The sequence below is a fragment of the Harpegnathos saltator genome, unplaced genomic scaffold (genome assembly GCF_003227715.2).
Source record: "Harpegnathos saltator strain DR-91 unplaced genomic scaffold, Hsal_v8.6 scaffold220, whole genome shotgun sequence".
NCBI lineage: Eukaryota > Metazoa > Arthropoda > Insecta > Hymenoptera > Formicidae > Harpegnathos > Harpegnathos saltator.
The window spans coordinates 456580-478368 of record NW_020230007.1 but is presented as its reverse complement, the minus strand read 5'-3'; the positions used below and the strand labels follow the sequence as shown (position 1 = coordinate 478368).

General features: G+C 49.6%; 1 protein-coding gene across 5 annotated transcripts in view; it reads right to left on the bottom strand.

Annotated features, from left to right (window-relative positions):
• trc (Serine/threonine-protein kinase tricornered) overlaps nucleotides 1-21789 on the bottom strand; it is a 144774-nt gene that overhangs the window by 11037 nt on the left and 111948 nt on the right. The gene's annotated exons all lie outside the window — the stretch shown is intronic.

Sequence of the window (21789 nt, the reverse complement as noted above, 5' to 3'; positions counted from 1 at the left end):
ACCCGCGCAGGATGACGGAGTGTCGCGAATGCGCATTATGAGCGAATTGTCCCGAGGCAATATCGCGTTTAATATTCGAAGGTCGCGCCGCGCCGCGCCGCGCCGCGCAGCGCCGCGTCGTGGAGAAAAAGTGAGGACGCGCTTGTCGTAATAGAGTGCTCAAGAGCGGTTTTTTCAACCCTTTAATGCCTACTAGTAACTATAGTTACCAGAAACGCAGATTTAAGAACCCATAACTTGGTCGAGAGAGAGAGGAGATATTTTCGTTTTCTTTGCATCTGCACTGTAAAGGTGAATTCTTCTTCTAAAAAATATATAGATTGAAAAAATATATAGTATACAGTATATTATATAGTATATTATATAGTAAAAAATATAATATAGAGTATATTATATAGTAAAAAAAATATATAAATATAAAAATATATAGAAAAAATATATAGAAAAAATATATAGTATGTAGATTCGGTTTAGTCTGTTTTTAGCTCAGTTTTAATGATAACATGTTTTGTCAAATTACAAGTAGGTATAGTTAGCATTGTTATTGACATCTAGAAGTGCACTATAAATGAATAGATTGGTAGCTGTTAGAATTTTATAAAGTTTGGAAGCTTTCTCAGATGCAAAATGTGAAATTAAAAGAATACAGAAATTCAAAATGGTGAATCCAATAATGGTGGACTCGAAAATCAAGAAATCAAGCTATTTCCGTGAAGCCTGGTGACTTGTAGTCTTTTATGCGGCGAAAAATGAAGGGATGATTGATTATCTAAACGATGATCTATAAGATATTCTTCTGAAATAGTAAGCTCTGAATCATAAACTTCACTCACAAATATAGTAAAGTTTCAGCTCAAAAATATCAAGCTATCAGAGTTAAGTAGTTGATAAGATTCTCTCATTTTTCTCTGTATAGCTTGCTCATTTCATATATGCTTTTAGGATCCAAGTCATATTTACCAATAAACAGAAAACGAACGATAAAAAAAAAACCAAACTAACGAAACCAACAGACGAAAAGCGGAAATTTCATGTACTCATTTATTATATTCCATTCCGGGTAAATAAAAAGATCAAATTCTGAATACGAGTTTTATGTTTCGAGGAATTTTTCCATCATTAGGTATGATATAAAATTATTAAAACTGAAAAAAAAAAATTTAACCTATCAGCCGTATTTTTCGCTTCTTGGAGTAGTTTCTGCTTGGAAAGATAGTTTTTTCGTAGATATAAAATTCTGATATTTTTTTTGGTTATCACTACTTATAGTCTCAGTTCAGAAAAGCTTAAATTTTATTCTTAAAACAGTTATAAAAAAGTCGGACGTTAAAGGGTTAACGAGTCTCTCTCTCTCTCTCTCTCTCTCTCTCTGTCTCTCTCCCGACTCCCCCGCGACGAGGTGGGTTCGACGGTGGGCGCAGCGACGTGCGCGGCGTGACGAGATAAGCCGATCTATTCGGAGCAATTACGAAGTCTCGCCTTGTCATTACGAGATACAGCCGACGCGGATCGAGTTCCGCGCGGGCGAGAGCGTCGCAGCGCCGAAGCTCGTTATGTCCGGCCGTTCCGTCAGTTGGCCGGAATGAGCGACTGGAATGCGTATATAAATTCGTCCGGGATATCTCGATATCTCGAGCGGGTCCCAAGTAAAGTAAGTATGGTCCCTGTTTTTTTCGAATCCTCGGCAAACTTTCAATCGTATTGACGGTCGTTGCATGAAACTTGCTTCGGGCGAGACACTCAGATTTGAATTTAGAATTGGGGGTGAGAGATATCTCCGATTGAAAGTTTCGCTTGGAATCAGCTGAATCTCGACGGCCGATTCTCAGCTGGGAAGCTGCGGCTGCTGAAAGTCTGCCGGCCGTCGCAGACGCAGCCGCGAGTTCACTGCCAGGTTGCAAAGATTGTAACACCAGAGTTCGAATAAACAACAAATTGAGTCTCGGCATTCTCAGCGACAGTCAGCTGTTTATCTTAAAGACACACTCAACTGCGCCATTGTTGCCATCCCAATCCCATGCCGCCGCTGCTAATCTGTTCTTCCGCGCGCAGTCTCGCGTTCGTCTCGCGCGGGTAATTTCGCGAAATTCTATCGCGACTTCCGAAACAGTCGCGAGATAATCGCGTGAGGATCTCACGAGTTCGCGACTGCGATGACTTGACTGAGATGAAAACGAGAGGGACTCTCTCGTTTGCCGTTTCCTCTCTCTCTCTCTCTCTCTCTCTCTCTCCCCCTCTCTCTCTGGCCGTCGGCGAAGCAGCCACCCTCCTCTGTCGAGTGCTCGAAACGAATACATTTAGCATTCCTTGCCCAGCGCGATGACAGACTCGGCGAGAGTCGTCGTCCTCGAAAGTCGTCGCGAAAGCACGACCCGTCGGTGCTTCGATCTGATGTATCGCGACGCGCATTGTTTCTACACTAACCCGGTTTCCTTTGACACTCGAGAGCAATTGAAGATTAAGTGACTCGCGACAGGTGCTCAGGCTGACCCAATTACGATTCGCGGCGAAGTATCGCGTGGCTCAAAGGGACTCTCGGATATGAGAGAGCGAAGGAGCGCGAGCGCGAGCGCGCACACACACACTCTCTCTCTCTCTCTCTCTCTCTCTCTCTCTCTCTCTCCCTGCCCACTCTTTGTTAATTATGCGGTTTACAGTCGCGCATAATGTGTGCGGATCCTGTTACGAGCTCGTGTTAAAATTTTCAGCTAACGACGCACCGCGCGCCAACCGCGGAGGCCCTCGCGGCGTTAATTCGTAATTGCGTTCGCGCAGCTGTTAACCCTAACTCGCCTATTTGCCGGACGCGCGGCTTCGAGTGACTTTACGATTTGCAGTCGCGATAAAGAGACAGGGAGCGAGAGAGGCGGACGCGTTGGTCGTCGCGCGCAAATATTTCACGTTCCCCGCTCTGGAGGATTACCGTCAGTCGCAAAGCTCGCTTCGATCTCCCTCAGTCGAGCGGAGAAGAGAGATCGTTGAATTAACGAGACGCGAATCGAATCGAATGTTTCAGTCGGACGGCGCTTCCGGCCCTCGGGATTGAATTCGCAGAGACCTCTCTCTCTCTCTCTCTCTCTCTCTCTCTCTCTCGCGTCTCTTTCCGCGATCCTCCAAGACGACACGGCGAGCAGACGTCACCCGATTCAATCGAACGGAAGCGCCGTTGCGTTGGCAGCGCGACCGATGGAGCGGCGAGTACGCTAAGTGTGTTTACCGTAACACGCAGACGATGATTCTTCTTCCTCGCGAGGGGACACTCATCTCGAGGACGTCGCGCGCGTGGTGTCATCGCGCGTGTGAATCATTATTACGCAACCGTGCGGTTGAGGTGCGCAAAATGGCACCGAATCATCAAAGGCGGGATTTGAAGATCGAGAGGCTCGCTAGAAGAATCGCGAATACGCTCGCTCTCTCTAATTCCCCCCCCTTTCTTTGACTTCATCCCCTGCTGGGCGACCTGGATGAAATTACGCGAACTTGCGATCACGGTAACAACACACCCTCACCACGGAAGAAAGATAAGAGAAGAAAAAAAAAAAGGTAATGGAAAAGAGAGAAATATCGCGCGATTCTAATGGCATGAAATTAATTGGAGCCCCGATTACGAATTACACCACTTGTCTGCAACGTGCGTTGTTACACACGCGCCCTTCGCGCGGTTTAATGGCGCAACGTTAATTGGCGTGTTAGTCTGCATACCGCACACCTATTTGTTTTAATAGCGGGATCAACGATGTTCGACAAACATTATTGATCCCGCACAACATTATCGTGAAATAATTGCCAATTAACGCGCGGTGCGGTTATGCGCGCGCGCAACGCCGGGAGATTATATGATTAATGCACCGGTGGGCGGGGGGGAGGGATGGGGGGGGGGGGGTAACGAAAACCCGCTGTAATATATCGATCGTTAATAAATTCACTTACCCTAATTTACACTAATTACGATAAAATACACACCGACGCGTTATTAAACGGGAAGCCCGTCCGCGTTTTTCCTGTAATTACCCTCGAAGCGCTTTCATTAGCGCTTCGAGATAAAGAGAGGAAAAAAAAGAGCGAAAAGAAGAGAGAGAATAATGGTGAGAGCGAGCAAACGAGAGACACACACACAGAGAGAGAGAGAGAGAGAGAGCTGCGGAAAAAAAAGATCGTTGCAGAGAACGTATTGGGATGAGGGGACGCGCGCGCAGCCGTAGGAAAATAAACAAAAATTAACAGCGCTTCGGTGCATCGGCGTGTAATTCCGCCCGTAATGCAGCAGCAACAGCAATAGCGCAGCAACACCAGGGGAAAAGTTCGACGAGCCCAGGCGAGGCTCCAGCGCGCGCAACAGCGACGAGGACCTACATACAAGGCCGTCCCCCTTGCGGTTTATTTTATGAACGTTGATTAGACGCGCCTGTACGGAATATCGCGCTATCATAACTGCGCTGGACGTTAATTATCTCGGACATCGTATTAATCATCGTTGCGTGATACGTCGCAGGGCGGCTCGGGCGACACACAATGTCGCGCTCCGGCTAAGAGCGACGCGCTCGTCCGTTCGCTCGCTCGCTCGCTCGCTCGCTCGCTCGCGGTTAACTCGTCGACACCGCGCGCCCGCCTCTCGTTCATCTCTCGTCGTTGTATTGCATTGTGCGTGCACTTGCTTGTGCGAAACGGTTTAAACACGATGAAGCAGGGCGCCCTCGGCGAGCTGTCACGATCGACAAGCGCGTTGGCGACGGACTCGCGGCGATGCGATCGCTGGTGGCTGCGTCTCGTCGCGACTGCGGAGAAGAATGCGGAAAGAGAGCGCGCTCGATATTTCGGATCGCACTTTGTATCTGATGAGGCGCGGTTGAGGATGAAATTATATCCGCGATTTATAACCGCCGAGAATGAATCAGTCGCTGGAAAATTCGTCGGACGATACACACGCGCGTCCCACCGCTCCTGGTTTCTTCTTTCACAGTTGCGGCGGGAGAATAAACAGCGCGAACGCACTTTTGCGACGAGAGGATTGCCGATCCGGAGAGAGAAAGAGAGGCAGAGAGAAAGAAAGACAGTCAACAGGTTCCTACGCACGAATTTGTATACGTTCCCGGAAGGCTTCTTGCGAACGTCCGTCGCGCGTGGGCGTGACTCGCGTTGAGCGATGGGATAAATATCTCTATTAATTGCCGTGGCACGTTCGGCTTGTGTCGGCAGAACGTGTAAACAAACGGCGGCGGTGCGCTCTCTCTCTCTCTCTCTCTCTCCCGAGGCACGTGCGCGCTCGTGCGTATGCCTTCGAATATCGAGAATTAATCGCGCGCGATCGTTTGGAGCAGCAGCACCAAGGGTGCGGGACGGAAAATAATCCAGCGGCGAAATGATTGGGAAGCCAGCACGTAAAAACGATCGAGTACGGAGCGGCGATGTGTTATTAACGCGGCGACCGCCGGCGCGCAGCTGGCTCTCGAAATTTCTTGGGAATTTTCCTGAAATCTCACTCGCCAGTGAGGACCACCGCGAGTCACTCGCGTTCGTCCGAGAGTGAATTCCCCGCTCGCAATCGCGCCGGCGAGCGAACTCGCTTTCGCTCGAAATTGAAGAGCGACGCACCTCGCCGTCACGCTGCTAACATATTCGCTCTAATCGACCGAAACATTCATTCATATGGGGTTAGAATCCGACGAAGCTCTCTCTCTCTCTCTCTCTCTCTCTCTCTCTCTCTCTCTCTTTCTCTCTCTCTCTCTCTCTCTCTCTCGTCAGCTCTCGAGCGAAACATTCACTCCTGCGGTTTCCAGTGCTTCCGCGGGTCCTCGCTATCGCGTCGAGCGGAAATACCGCCACTTTTCCACTCGTTTTCAGTGAGATTCCGCTCTGAGAAATTTAGAGAGCGTAATATCGTCCCACCGTTCGTCGTTCACGCGTAAAACATAACAATCCGCGTATAACACATTTAACCACATGTGTACAAATGACAGTAGCCGATGAAACGAGCTGACGCGAATATATCGCGAGTTGCTTTTTTCTCGTGTATTCTTGGTATCCTCTTGGTGATTCACGCTCGAGCCGAGCGTAAATGGAATAATCGGTGGAAATCAGCAATGTTGCAAGCCACATGTTAAAAGCGGCGATAAAGCGACGAGCGATGCGTGCTCGAGAGCTTCGCCACACGCCGGGCAACGTTATCGTATAATAAGCCGCCCGATACCGCCTCTCGTCGTTTCTAATGCAACGCTGACTCAGCGCGCGTGCGACATCGAGAAATTTTGTCGCGCTACGTCGGAATTTTACCGGATGTCTCTCCGCTTTGCGGCCGCGTGCACGCGGCGATGAATCGACGGAACTTGCGCCGAGCCGGCAAATCGGAACTGCCGGGACATTACGCGTACGATAATGCGTTATATCGAACGGTGAAAGTATCAAAGGCAATATTCCGTCCGGACGGGAAGTTCACAGCGCGGAGCGCACGCAAGCCGCGCGATAGGAAACGGATTAAGGGGACTGGAGGGGACTGGAGGGGACTGGACTCAGATTACTGGAGAATCGTGCTTGTTTTTGATAATGATTTTGTGACGAACTGAATAAATATGCAAGAATGTAAATTTTACATATATTTACATAACATATGAAGAGTAGAAAAATTCGGTTTATTGACAAATACTCGTATAAATATACGTCCACTTAAATTTTAAACGCGTTTCTCTCGAAATTTTATCGTTCAACTTTTTGCAGTGATTTCTCCGAAACCGAGCTTCGTATCGATTGTGTAATTTTAAAGCAATAATATCTGTTCATGTGGCTCTCAGGTGAGCCATGGACAACCCCGTCAATATATTTCATTTCGAGATATTAATTTTTTTACTGTAAAAGAACTGAAAAATTTGAATTTTTTCCTAATAATAGCTGCCATTTTGTTAATTTTGTTCGATCTTTTTTTCTAGTGGTTCACCGGATAATGATAAGCCTCCTCAAGATTTCTACGAGCTAAAATTCGCTCTGATCGGACCATCGAGAGCCGAGATATTACTGCAAAAACGAAAACTTGAAAAAAACAAAAAAAAAAGGAGAGTATATTTCAGCAGATATATATATCGTATATTTATACGAGTATTTGTTAATAAACAAAACTTTTCTACTCTTCATATGATGTATGAATACACCTAAAATTTTCATTCTTGCACATTTATTCAGTTCGTCACAAAATATCGAAAACAAGCACGATTTTTCAGCAATCTGACCCTCCAGTCCCCTTAAAGAAACCCGATGGAGAAGGAGAAAGGGAGAAAAGAAAACAAGTCGGCGGTGTCGGTGGACGCGATGGAACGAATCCAAATGACGTATCACGTCGCGCGGGCGCGCGAAAAAATAACGCGCATATTTCGCCGCATCAACTCGATGAAAAGCTGTTGCGTCGCGAGCTTGCAAATGGGGAAAGCGCTCTGCCAGCTGGAAAGGGCGACTTCGCGCGTCTCGTTTGGCGTGCGCGTGCAACGGGCGTGGGTACGGCTTCCCGCAGGGTGGCTCCACGCGCGCGACCTTGTAATCCGTAATGTAATCAGCGAGCGGCGTCACCAACGGGCTGTTGCGTGCCAAACGAATCGGCAAATGTCACGTCGGAGCGAGTTTCCGTCGCTGGTGAATGGCGGCGAAATTTCAACTCTGCGTTGTTGCACCGCCACCGGCGCGGCGCGCGCCGGTTCCGGGAAATCGCGTGAAATCCCGGGAATTCGGCACCGTCCGCGGAGAATAGTCGCGGCCGGGAAAAGTCCTTGCGCACGACGAAAGTCGTCGACGACGTCAGAGCAGCGTAAAAAAGAAAGGGGGGAAGGGGGGAAACTTCCGCGTTTCGCCGGCGCGACTATTGCAGTTTGATGGTGTACCGGACATGCGTGCATTCAGTCGCGCGTCTTCGAAGTAAATTATCTGTCGTGTAGAGATTTGAAACGATGAAATATGATATATTTATTAATAAAATATAAATATAATAAAACGTTCCCCCCGGAAGCAGATAGATTGCAGTCAGAACGCCCAAAAAGATTTGTGCCCCAGAAAGAGGCTTTTAACTCCCCTTAACAGCGCCGATTTTACGAATCTCACAGACCGAAGAGGAAACATCCATCCCCGATATATTTACTCAAAAAAGTAGATAATTGGATTTGAAAAATGAAATAAACAATTGCTCTTTCCTACGGAAGAGAGCCACGGTTGAAAAAAGAAACAATATTTAATTTCCTTCTCCAAGAACATTGTTTCCCCCATTGCAAAAATTTATATCGATCGCTACTGGCAAATATGTTATTCGCATTCACCGGATAAAAATATTCGTTGTTCTTTGGACATTTTGCTTCTCTCGACGCGTTCATATACCGCGAGAAGTCGGACTGGATCTCCGACTGGATGCCCTCCGTCCGTGTGAAAGGTTAATTTACTTTCCGGCTGCATATTAGCGATGGACCTACCTACCCTTTTCTCGCTCAGGTATTCTTGCGACCTCGTCGCACAATTAATTAATGTAACGCATGTCGGCACATACACTACCACCACCGGCACAAGAGCAGTATCTCACAGGATCACAGCTCGCTGTAGTCGTCGCGGCGATGCATACGCGGCTTTCTTTCTTCGATCGAGAGAGAGAACACGGGAAATCGATTTCACGAGACGCGCAAACGGCGACGAGTCGATCCCAAGACCCTCCTCTCTTTCTTTCTTTCTTTCTCTCTTCTCTCTTTTTCTCTCGCGCGCACGGTGTATCGCGTGCTCGACCAACCTACTTGCTCGGAGCGCGAGGATAACCGTAAATAACGGTTACCGCGCGCTTCTCGCGGACCCGCCCGCGGAGGAATCGGCTGAAGCGCGGAATCGAGGGATCCCGGATTCCTCCTCCTACTCTCCTCTTCCCCGCCCTTCTCGAAGTGTGTTCGCGCGCGCAAAGTACACGTATCTCGGTGTCGCCGCGACGAAATGCGGCTTATCCGAGCGTTGTAACGCGATTACCGAGAAAATCGCACCACCACCACCACCAAGGCCGGCGGAAGTCGGCACTGTGCCGCATTGCGCGCATCAACATGTGTGTGTGTGTGTGTGTGTGTGTGTGTATTGTATGTGAGAACAAGGGGCTTTCTCTCTCCGTCGATTATCGGGAAGCAGGGCTTCCCTGCGACACCCCTTTCCCCGATGTCTTACATAAGAGACACGATCGGCGTGGGTGTTAAGTACCAGAGAGGAGGAAACGCCGCCGCTGCGACTCGCGACGAGCAGGAGGGGGCAGAGCCGGAGGGGAGGGGAGGGCCGGTAGAAATGTGTAATTAAGTAACGTGCATTAACGAGATAGAGAAAAGGCGCTTTTTCCATTCGCGGAAAAACGTGCGCGCGGAAACCAGACGCGGGCGCTTTACTCAAATTAAAGTCAGCCATGCCGGTCTGCCCCCTTCCCCCCGCTTTCCCCCTTTCTACGCTCTCGCGCGCTCGCTGTAATTAAAAATATAAAAATGGATTTTATACGCGCGTACACACCGCGAGAGCGTACAGAGTTACAGGTAACGCAATTAATTCGCGTGTTTCCTTTTCTTCATTACCGCGGCAGCCACGCTGCGCGCAGGATATCGTTGACGACATTCGCATAATTTCGTCGCGGAGCAGCCGTTGCGTTAGCCCGCTTCGTCGAAGCCGCGGCGGTCTCAGCAGCCTCGGCGACAAGAGAGAGAAAGAGAGAGAGAGAGAGAGAGAGAGAGAGAGAGAGAGAGGGACCTCTGCTACGGCGCCCGATAAATTTCATCAGATGACGAAAATAATGCGTTCTTCTCGCTCGCTCCTTTCCTTCTCTTCAACGCTGCGACCGTTTCTCTCTCTCTCTCTCTCTCTCTCTTTCTTCTTTTCTTTTTCCACTCGACCGACGTCACTCTTTCTCTCTCTTTCGAGAACCCTGTAAGTGTCGTCGACCGAGCGACGAACGGACGCGAAAATAGACCGCGCGCGGCTTCACCCCGATGAGTGAACGTCGCCGATGAGCACCCACCCGCCGGTGTCCTTATCAAATTATCAATCGAGGGAACGCGGCGAGATCACGGGAAGCTCCGCCGCAGAAAGCTATACGGGGACACGGCATTTCTCCTTAGCGCGTTCTGATTGAGTGATATGGTATTCGGAGATAATTCATCCTGTGTCGAGTTATATTCAGCCCCCCGTGACGCGTCAGCCGTTGCGCTTCTCCGTCGCGGTGCCATGCGAATCACGCGAAAATATAACGAGCACGGCCGGAAAAGACGCTCTCGTCGAAGGACGCTCGGAATGCATCTTGCGTATAATAAGGCGGCAGCTTCGTCGACGAGGCCCGGAGCAGCGCATCGACGAAGGATACATCTCCTGCGAGCTATCCTCGAAAGGAATACTAATTTTGTTCGTGCTTTCTCTCTCTCTCTCTCTCTCTCTCTCTTGCGCGCGCGCCACCACTCTCGACACAACTCTCGCTATAATAGCGCGGCGAGAGGTGAGAAGAACGGAATGACGCAGGGGAGAAAGAGAGAGAGAGAGAGAGAGAGAGGGAGAGAGTGAGAGAGAACGACGATGTCGGACTTTCGCATTCGGAACGCGAAGCTACGTCGACGGGACGATACGAAATCCAATTTCTGACGTATGATCTCGCGACGGGCGCGGCGGGGCCGGGGAGGGAAACGAGCACTGCCGTCATTGAAACTGCGACGTGATGTCGATGCGGCGATAACTTATTTATCTTTTTTAATAACGCATTCCGCGCGAGAGCAGGACACACCGAGACCGTGCAGACGTAGACGAGGCAAGAATAAAGACGCGTTTCGCGTGCGAATTCCGCGGCGATCTATTTCCGTGATGCGCGTTTCGCGTTCTATCGCGAGCGCGAGTAATGGAACGGCCGCGATCTGCAGCTCGCGAGCGAGGCGGGGCAAGAGCGCGAGGAAAGAAGCACGAGGAGCGGAGCGACAGCGGAATTTGAGAAAAAAAAGACGGCGAGAGAGAGAGAGAGAGAGGGGGGGGCAAAAAAACGAGGACATATCGTTAGATCCCGCGAGTGTCGATAAATATCGCTCGCGCTTTCACTTTGAACGAGTAAAAAAATGCGCGAAACACGAGGGCGTACGTACAAAGAGTCGCGTGTATACGTGTTAATGTGCTTACGTGCGTGTGTGTGTGTGTGTGTGTGTGTGTGTGCGCGCGCGCGCGTACGCGCACATATACAATGCACAAGCGATGGGAAAGGTATCCCCCTCCCGCCACGTCGTGGCGCAAATATCGCCGATCGGAACGCAATAATGAAATGAAAAGCGCGACCGCGAAGGAGCGTTATCGCGCACCTCCGCGGATCGATTAGACAAGATGCGACAACAAATACGTCGGAGGCACGAGCGAGCGAGTCTCCCCGCGGCTATAAACGCTATCGCGCGGTTATTGATGTATTTTACTAGCTGCGCACCGTTTAATTGTGCTAATTAACCGTTTGATATCTCGCGAGGACGATCGCCGCGACCGTTCGCCACGTGAACGCGGACGTGCCCGTGCGTGATAAACGCGGCCACGTGCGAGAGGCAATATTCCACGGCGAACCGGTAATTGGATCTAGCCCGGTATCGACCGGCGGGGCATGCGAAAATAGACATCGGCCGACGACGACGGCGATGTGTCGCTAATCGTGGGTACGCCCGACGACGGAAGGAAGCCGTCGCGCGCGACGCTCGTCGTCTTCGTCGCGTACTATTTATAAAAAATCTCCCTCGCACTGTACTCGCAATCAGAAATGTCTTTGATCGTTCGAATGAGCCGCACCACCGAATATCCCCGAGCTACCGGGTGTTCTTCGAGAAACACGCGAAATTGACCCCGCCCGAGAGAGAGAGAGAGAGAGAGAGAGAGAGAGAGAGAGAGAGAGAGAGAGAGAGAGAGAGAGAGAGAGAAAGAGAGAGAAGGTAGGTCGCGTCCGTCGCGCCGGCAGCGGAATTAAGTCGGATGCTGTGCTCGTCCTCGCCGTCCTCGCCGTAGTAGCGGTACCTGCCTATTGATCGAAGCACGACGGGAGTCGTGTATTTTTGTCGCGGAGCGTTTCAAACGTCGGCGAAATTCTCTCGTCGCTCGCGCTCACCGCCGCCGTTTTAATTGATATCGCAGGCGCGCGACGCGCACGCGGAGCTCGTCGAATGCAGAAAGTTGGAACTCGACCAACGCGCGCGCTCCTTCAGCTGCGCGCAGAAAAGAACGCAGAAGAGAAAAGAGAGAGAGAGAGAGAGAGAGAGAGAGAGCGCACGTGATGCATTCGCAACCGGAAGTATGTCATCCCGCAAACTGGCGGTATCCATTGTGAACGCGCGGATACACCTTGAGCGCATCGCGCCGAACACAATGAACATGTTGAACTTCGCTTCGACTAGAAATCGTGTGAAAGTGAAAACTCGCCTCGATCGCATCGCGCCGCATAATTCCCCATGAAAGGGAGAGACGGTATAGACGGAGGAAAGACGGGCGGAAGAAAGAGGTAGACGGTATGAACGCAAAAGTTAGAATTACCAAGGAGGAGAGAGAGAGAGAGAGAGAGACAGAGAGAGAGAGAGAGAGAAAGAAGTGGAGGGAGGGTAGAGGGAGACGGAAGAGAACTGCCTCGAATTACAGCGCGCACGGTGGAAATAGACGGACGGCCGCGCGCTGCAGCCTCGAAAATCTCGTTTTGCGCCTTTTGCATCGTATTTTCAGCGCGCGCGTGCATGCGTTCCGCGTTATATATATATATATGTATATATGAATCCCGCCTGATATCGACACATCACGCGATCGCGGTGCGCGCGATATTTACGTGTTATTACGCCGGCAGAACTCGAAATCGGAAATCGAGAGCAGGATTTAACGGCGCGCAAATGAAGGCTCGAGTAATTCGCCGATACGGCAATTTCACGCAGCATCGAACCTCGCGGAATCGATGAGAGTCTCAGAGAGCTGTTCGTGAATCGCGCCCGCGTTCCGCCACATGAAGCATCCTGACGTTGCGATTAAATAATTAAACGTAAATTCAAATAACTACAAGGCTAATCAAAAGTCGCATTCACGAAGACGCATTATACAGAACATTACCCGCAGCCCCTCTTTCTCTCTCTCTCTCTCTCTCTCTCTCTCTCTCTCTCTCTCTCTCTCTCTTTAAATAAAATAAATATATCTCCAGCAGAAATCTCTAATAAATTTATCTATCTAGTTGTCTTTCGACAGACTGGCCGCGGAAAGGTGATGGACAATCACCCCCGCTTTCACCCCTCACCTTGCCGGCTGACATCGCTGAGACAGAACGCGATGCGCGTTGCGGCTGTAATTGCGCGTAGTTGGTGTGCGCCGCGCTATCTGGATACCAGGAGCGACGTAATGCGGTGGGCGCGATAATGTCCCTATGATTAATGCCCGCTTGAATTAGAATGGAGCGCGCGGATTTCGTTTCGCGAACACCGAAGATGTCTGCCGTCCCCCCTCTCCGCCCGGTCGCCGAGCAACTCGCGGCGCGCGATCGCGGATAATCGTAATGAGTTTTGACGAGGGAGTGATTTATGGCGGCGAGTAAATCGCGAGCGTGTGGAGAACGTTGTCGACGACGACGACGCACACCGTTGTTTCTCTCTCGGGGCGAAGACGAAACGGAAGCAGTCTCGCGCGCAATGCCAAGTCGTGCACGCCGTAGCAACAAAGACCAATAATGAGGCGACGTTGATTCGATTCTAATTTTATATCCGTCGCGAACGAGCGAACCCAGCGAGCAGACGCTGGGGTGTGCAAACCGAGCCTCCACAAAGCCCAGTCTTCGAACTAAAACTAGCCAAAACTGATCTCGGTCTTTCTAACACAATCCGCGTCTGTTTGCATTGGAAAGAAATCAGTGAAAAAAGAAAATACCAAATTTCGGCAGCCAAACATTCTCGTGCCTCTCGCCGAACTGAATTTGGAGTTGGTCTCGTACAAACAAAGGATTGCAAGAGGAAAAAACACGACGCAAAAATCTTGCCGAGGGAAAGAGGGACCTACCGGGGTTCGCCGGTATACAACAATAATACCGAGTTTGTCTGACTCTGGACCCCATGTTGTTTCAACGATCTTTCTTTTTTTACAATGCGTGCGAATATATTACGACCGCCAATCGTCAGCCGGTCACAATACGTTACTCGAGCTGCATGAAATATCGCGTCGCGTTACATGCAAACGCGACGGGGACGATCGAACGGGCCGACGGAGCTTTGGCAGCCGATCATTTATCGGAGCTTAGTGCGCGTCCCGAGCAAGGTCCCGAGTGGAAAAATTAATAGGGCTCTGGTAAAGACCTGATTATTCTTTTTTCTAACATTAATCGGGCTCTAGTAGGGATAAAGAGACAAGGGTCCTAGAAGATGTGTAGCAAATAGCTTAACGGGTCCTTATTAATCGGGCAATATTAATAGGGCTTTATAAGAAAATATTTGTATTATTGCCTGGGTAAAAATATTCGTTGTTTCCATTCCAAAAAATTTAGACTATAATTTCTTTATTTCTTTATAACCTTGTTGATGTACAAGAATTTTTTATTTTAAAAATATAACATACTTTATAGTATTCTTTACACACAAAAATCCTGCTGCTGTTTTTATTAAAGTTTGCTGCATTTCAAAACGAAGGCAATACTAGAAAGATCCTTGGAAGAGACTAATAATGAATATGGTAACTAATAAAATTAATAAAATTTGTTCTTAATTGCGGCATAATTAAAATATTTTTTAAAGAACCAGATAGAGCGTACCTAAAACAATACTAAACTATGATAATTTTATTACACGCTTCAGATCTTATTAATGGTTCTATAACAAAACTTGATTTTATATCCAAAGCATCCCTAAATAATCCTTCTAAGCCCTTCATCAGTTTTCCTTATCAGAGGGAAATCTAAGGTATCCCTAAAAGATCCGGCCTGGGGCCTGATGTGGTAATAATCAGGCATCCCTTTTTAAGACATCCTACTTTCAGCCTTATCGAGGCCTTATACTTCATGAGGATGGCCCTAACAATTTTTTGCTCGGGATATTCTACCCCCGCCCCCGTTCCCCGAGAACGGAGGTATCGCAATCGCCACTGACAATAGAAAAAAAAAAAGAGCTAATGACAAAATCGCCCGGGGTGACACGTTGACGTAACACCTGAGAGCGCGAGCCGAGCGGCTGCCGTTGCGCGCGCGCTATTTTTACGCGAATGCACTTCGCTCGACGTCGCGCGCCGAGTTTATTTTGTAGCGCGCGTTGGAGGCCGCCGAGACGGTGAGAGCGTAATGAATTTATGAATGAAAGAGATATTTTTAGTTGGCCGCCGCCGACGTTGCGGCGATTTTCTACGAGGGTAATCCGCAAAGTCAACACTCGACGAGGGATTCACCCCGTGGTGGTCGGGGGAGGGGGGGAGTCGATTCTGATCGTTTTTCCTTGTTCCTTTAATATCGCCCGTATCGGCGCGCGAGTGCACGCGAATCCAACCGATGAGAGGAAAACATCGCTCGACGTCCCCCGCCAGGATTGTTAATTCTGAGTATATTATAACTTCGCGTCGATGCACGCGAGTGAGTCTCATCCGCGAGAGAAATTCCGTTACGGAGGCCTGTAAGAGCCGAGCGCGAGTTACGCGAGAAATGACACGCTGATGATCGTTCCACGTTGATGATGCAAATGATCACTCACCGCCGATTGATCGTCCTTCAGGGACTCGTGTTGGAATCGTTGGATTTTCTACCAATTCGGCACACCCGAGACACGAGAAGAGATTCTTCTGCCCGTGCCGTGTGCGCATTCGCGCACTGAAATTTTCCCCGATCTCAAGAGCACCGCGTTACGCGTGTATAACCTTCGAGTTGGAGGGAATTTGCAGCTTTAACACGGGAGCAACATTTCGTCTCAGCGGTGACATCGTGACGAAGCGTCAGCAACGCAAAAGGATACTGAGCGCAGCCGGATCGGTCGGAGGAAACTTTTCCCGGACTCTCGTCTAGCGGCGGCTATCGCGTCGCTCGATCTTCTCACGGTGTCGCAATCAATCTTTCCTCCGCGAGGATCCGCGGATGAGTAGGTATCGATCACACGCGAGACCATCGCCGTGCACCTGTCAGCGCGCTCATAAGCGTGATTCATCCGCGACCGTGGGCGATCGCAGGCGTCGATGCCATTATCCGTATCGCCGAGGTATTTCGAGAGATTATCCTTGCACGACGGCTGCGCGAAATGACGACGATTCCGCCTCGTGGAGTGCGTTGGTTCGCGGCGCGAAAACTGAGCGCGTTTCAACCCGTTTACAACCCGGAGAAGCGAACGTGTGTTCATAAGCATCGCCTGGCCATATCGGAGCGGATTTTTTACAGCGAAATTGCGCGCGGATCGAATCGCGCAAAGCACGTGTTTCGCATATTTCACGGAGATAAAAAAAAAAAGAAAAAAATGATTCAGCTATATGGGAATATTTCTGAAATCTCTCGGCGATGCAAACAGGTTAACGCACGGATTTGAACGGTCGGCGATTTGAAATCGCGGCCGAGCGAATAGCGTTTCCCCACAGAGCGCGATTAAATCATCGCGCGGATATAAACTGTTAATTGCGCTCGGTGTCTATTTACGAGGTGCAATTGTCCGCTCGAGAGGAAGCGGGAGAGAGAAAGAGAGAAACAGAGAGATGGAGAAAGAGAGAAGCAGAGAGAGAGAGAGAGAGAGAGAGGGAGAGAGAGAGAGAGAGGGAGAGATTGCCTCGCATGCACATCGCAATCTTGATATTCGCGTTAGTCGCGCCGTAAAATCGCGTAATAACACCGCTGGTAAAAACTTCATCGCTCGCGTGCGTGTTTTATCAAGAAGAGTTTTACAGATTCGCGATTAACAGGTGAGGAGGGAGTGGGGGGCCGGAAGAATCGAATTTCGCGCCGGTTGCTGCGCGACGACGACGACGACGACGACGACGACGACGACGACGACGACGACGACGACGACGACGACGACGACGACGACGACGACGACGACGACGACGACAACGATGGCGACCTCGTTCTTCTCTCTCTTCGCGTAAACTTAAAAACTTGACGCGTCGTCTCGATTTCATCAATCTCCCTCAAATTCTCGTTAACGGGAATCACTGTCGACGACTGTCGCCGGCAAGCAACGACACTCGTTGCAGCCGAAAGCGATTCAACAATCGTCAGTCGACTAACGAGCAAAACTCTTCGTAAGACTCCCAAATTTCATCGTTGCGATTCTCAAGACGATTAATAAATACCCCTCCCTAGTCCCGAATATTTAATGTCGAAGATTGAAACATTAGCTTGAAAATTGCTCGACTCTTTCTCGAGGGAGGCGGCCGGCTGCGCGAGATGTGCGAAAACGCCGCTTCCTCGGCGTCTAATTACGCCAGAAGCCGCGGTCGTGAGAAAGAGCGAGCGAGAGCGAGAGCGAGAAAGAGACAGGGAGCAAGATAAATATCCGACGCGAGATATCGTTCGCAGCGCCGGATGCCGGGAATAATACGATCCCCGGCTAAATGCGGGGAGTTCGGCGGTTCTTCAATATTGTTCGCCTTGTAAAACGCGAACAAAGAAAACGTCGATGACGGCGAGATGCTCTCGCGCAGCGCGTTACGCGAGCCTTGTCTCTCTCTCTCTCTCTCTCTCTGGCTGCTCCTCCCTCTCCCTCGCATTACCCGCGTCCCCGATCTATTATTTTCTTCGGCGTTCTGCTCGCCGGGCTTTCAATCTCGTTCGGTCCGGAAATAAAAGCCGCTAAATAGACGGACGGACGGACAGGCGCGTTTTCCCGACGCGGTTCGGCCGTAACGGACGACAGTAAACGCGATTTCGCCGCGGGTACGTAGGTCGTTATGCCACGCGACGGCCGCGGTGACGGCGGCGGGAGGGGAGGGACAATAAAACTGTACGGCAGGACGGAGCGACGTAACGACGCAGCGCGCAGGGAAACAATGCGGAGGATGTTGCGGCGTGCGCGCGGCCGATGGCTCGGCGGGATACACCTCGCGGGTATCGTCAGACGGCTATGAGCGCATCTGGGCTAATTAATGTCCATTGTTGAAAATATGTGCGACGAGCGCGCACGAGCGCCCGTTACGTTCGTTACGCAACGTATATTGCAGGCCGATTATCGTTATTATTTTATCGTATTATATTATCACCGGCATTAGCGGCGGATACCTGCGATTACGATTAATAAGACGGCCGTTCCGCCTCTAACGAGGCGGACGACCGCACTCTGCTCGCTCGCTCGCGGGATACTAATTCGAGCGCATTCATTAGCGCAGTCTTTTACGCCCGATAATCGCGCTCGCTGTTTACCGATGGGACGGATCTTTTGCTCCTGTTTACACGCGATCGCGTCTCTCTGTGTGTGTGTGTGTGTGTGTGTGTGTGTCTCGTCTTCCCCCTCCCACGCCCGCGTTTTCACTTTCCCCTCGACTTCGACCGATAGAAGACTGCCATTGTAATGGACGTTTATCGCTAAAAGCGATTTCCATTAACTGCAGCTCGTCGACCGAGACGACCTGCTGGGAAAAGTGAGTGTCCATTGGAAACTTTCGTTCGTTCGCTCGCTCGCTCTCGGTGCATTTTTGTGCGCAAACGCCGCGCACCAATAAATATATCACGTATGTCCTTTGATGTCACCCCCTCTCCCTCTCTTTTTCTCTTTTTCTCCGATTGCTGGTCCCGCTCGCGCTCTCTATCTCTCTCTTCTCTCTCTCTCTCTCTCTCTCTCTCTCTCTCTCTCTCTCTCTCTCTCTCTCTCTCGGTAACCATCGCGGGAAGAGTTAATAAAAGAAAAGCAAGCGCGAGTACCTTAAGTCTTTAACGCCTACTAGTAATTATAGTTATTAGAAACGCAGATTTAAGAATCCATAATTTAGTCAAAAAAGGAGATATTTTCGTTTTCTTTGCACTTGCACTGTAAAGGTGAATTCTTCTTCTAAAAAAATGGTATAGCTTGTATGTAGATTCGGTTTAGTCTGTTTTTAGCTCAGTTTTAATAATAACATGTTTTGTCAAATTCCAAGTAGGCATAGTTAGCATTGTTATTGACATCTAGAAGTGCACTATAAATGAATAGATTGGTATCTGTTAGAATTTTACACATTTGGAAGCTTCCTCAGATGCAAAATGTGAAATTAAAAGAATACAGAAATTCAAAATGGCGAATCCAATATGGTGGACTCGAAAATCAAGAAATCAAGCTATTTTCGTGATGCCTACAGTTTTTTATGCGGCGAAAATTGAAAGGACGATTGACTATTTAAATGGTGATCTATAAGATATTCTTCTGAAATAGTAAGTTTGACGCTCTGAATGATAAACTTCACTCACAAATATAGTAAAGTTTCAGCTCAAAAATATCAATATCTGACTATCAGAGTTATGTCGTTTATAAGATTACTCTTCATTTTTCTCTGCATAGTTTGCTCATTTCGTATATACTTTTAGGATCCAAGTCATATTTACCAATGAATAAAAAAGACCATAAAAAAAGACGATAAAAAAGACCAAACTAACGAAACGAACAAACGAAAAGCGGAAACTTCATGTACTCATTTATTCAGAAGTTTTTCGTAGATATAAAATTTAGATATTTTCTTTGGTTATCACTACTTATAGTCTCAGTTCAAAGAAACTCAAATTTCATTCTTAAACCACTTGTAAAAAAAGTCGGGCGTTAAAAGGTTAAACGCGAACTCGTGCACTTAGTAGAAGTAGCGTGTACTCGACTTGGAGAAAAGTGCCAATTGAGTTGCCCGATCTTAAATATGCGTCGCTTGATCTCATGCGCTTCGCTTTTGCACACGAGGACAGGATATATCATACATCATCAAGATAACGCATTAACGGCTTTGATTAGCGCGCGGACCGGCCGCGCCGCGTGGGGATTTCCGCCGATTGCACAAAAGCTCGACTGAACGGGATCGAATAGCGAACGATACAGCGGATAAATGTGATTCCAGGCGTGTGTGTAGCTTTCTACCTCGTTTCGCTCGCTCTCTGTCGGTCCCATGACCGACTTTCCAAATGTTATTAATTACACTTTGCACGTTATTTTTGACGAGGCGTGGTAGTGCCAGCGGCACGACATTCGACGCGCTGATCGTGCGCGGGGAGAAACATCGACGGCGATAAAGAACGATAAAGTCGAACTGAAGCGCGTCCGGACCGAAGGAATATTCTGCTCTCGCGAACCAAATTTAGCTCCTCAACAATTGGAAATTCCGTTCCCTCCGTTGATTCAATCAATTCTTCTTTTTCTTGCGTACGTGTGTGACGTCACGTTGGTGATACCGAAGAAGAAAGGACACGATCGATCGCATGACACATTACAGCTACTTTCGACGACAAACGTATTTTTCCTCTTTCTTCCTCGACGGCCTTCCCCTCGCGCGACATTCAACGCGTTGCCTCTCGATAACAGACGGAAATCCTCGCGGCGCTCCTCTCGCAGCGCGAACCATCTCGCGAGAGACTCGGACAAATACTCGCGTCGCGCGTGCCGGATCCGCTCGGATGTGACGTAAAGCGGAATAAGAGTCGCCGCCTTACGTAACACACAGCTCGTTGCATGCCCGTCGGATTACTTTTCCCCGGCAAGAAAGTCGAAGGTCACGATCGATCTGCAGCCCTGTCGGATCGACTCGCGGAATAGGTCTTGGCATTCGCCAAGTTTGTTTGACTTTCTCACGGATGGTAGGATCCGCGTCGAGAGAGAGAGAGAGAGAGAGAGAGAGAGAGAGAGAGAGAGAGAGAGAGAGAGAGAGGGGGAGAGAGAGAGGGGCTCCGCGCTAGGAAGGGGGGATGGCTGGAATGGATGGATGGAGGAGTACGATGGAAGAAGACGCGAGGTGAAGGCGAATTTGCACGGTTCAGAGATCGCACGATCGTTCCGAATGAAGCGCGTCCGCGGCCGAAGCGTCCAGAGCGAATTATCGGGCGAGCGAGTTTCCGCGAAAATAATCATCCCCGCTGATCGGGGGAGAATTCCAAATATACGATACTTTCGCACGCACTTCGCATAAACCGACTCGACCCGGCCCCGAAATAGAGCGTGAGGTCTCCCCGTCGAAGTAAAAAGGAAAGCAGATCCAAGTTCTTCGTTCATTTCTATTCTCAAACTTCGCCTCGTCGAAGCGCACTCTTTCACGTAACAGCGAGTGCACCCTCGAGGGATCAAGCGGAAAGGATCTTCCCTTTCGCGGCAAATCGACGGCGCTGGAAAGTCGCGTTTCTCATCCGAAATGTCCCGGAAGGAAATTACGCGGAGAACGGAGATGTTAGACAAATAGACGTCGCGCGGAGCTTTGTCAGCTCGTGTCGGCATTTGTCTGCTACGTCGAAACGGGAACTCGCGCGTTCGCCCAATCGAATGCATTCCGCCGGGAGATTCATCCACGACGCGATGATCGAGCGTGAGCCGCGTAAATTCGCCTTAACGACCGCGAGGGAGTTGCTTGCGCTCGCCCGGTGGTCCCTTCGGTCTTCCCTCACCGTGAACGATTCCGACTCGACTAGTCCTGCTCGCAGGAGATGTACACGGCGGCATCCTCCTTACGGTGGAAACCTTACGACCGGTGTCTTGCGTTAAATAACCATCTCCAAAGGGAACTGCTTCAGCGCGGTCGACACCAACAACGAAACCCGTCCGGACGAACTTTTAATAATTTTCAAACGAGTCCTTTTTTTCCCAAGCTTCGGCGTGACGTTCGGGAGACTCGACGTGAATTATTGAAAAATGACGAACTGTTGAATCGTTCTTAACCCCATCCGTGGCACGGACGCAC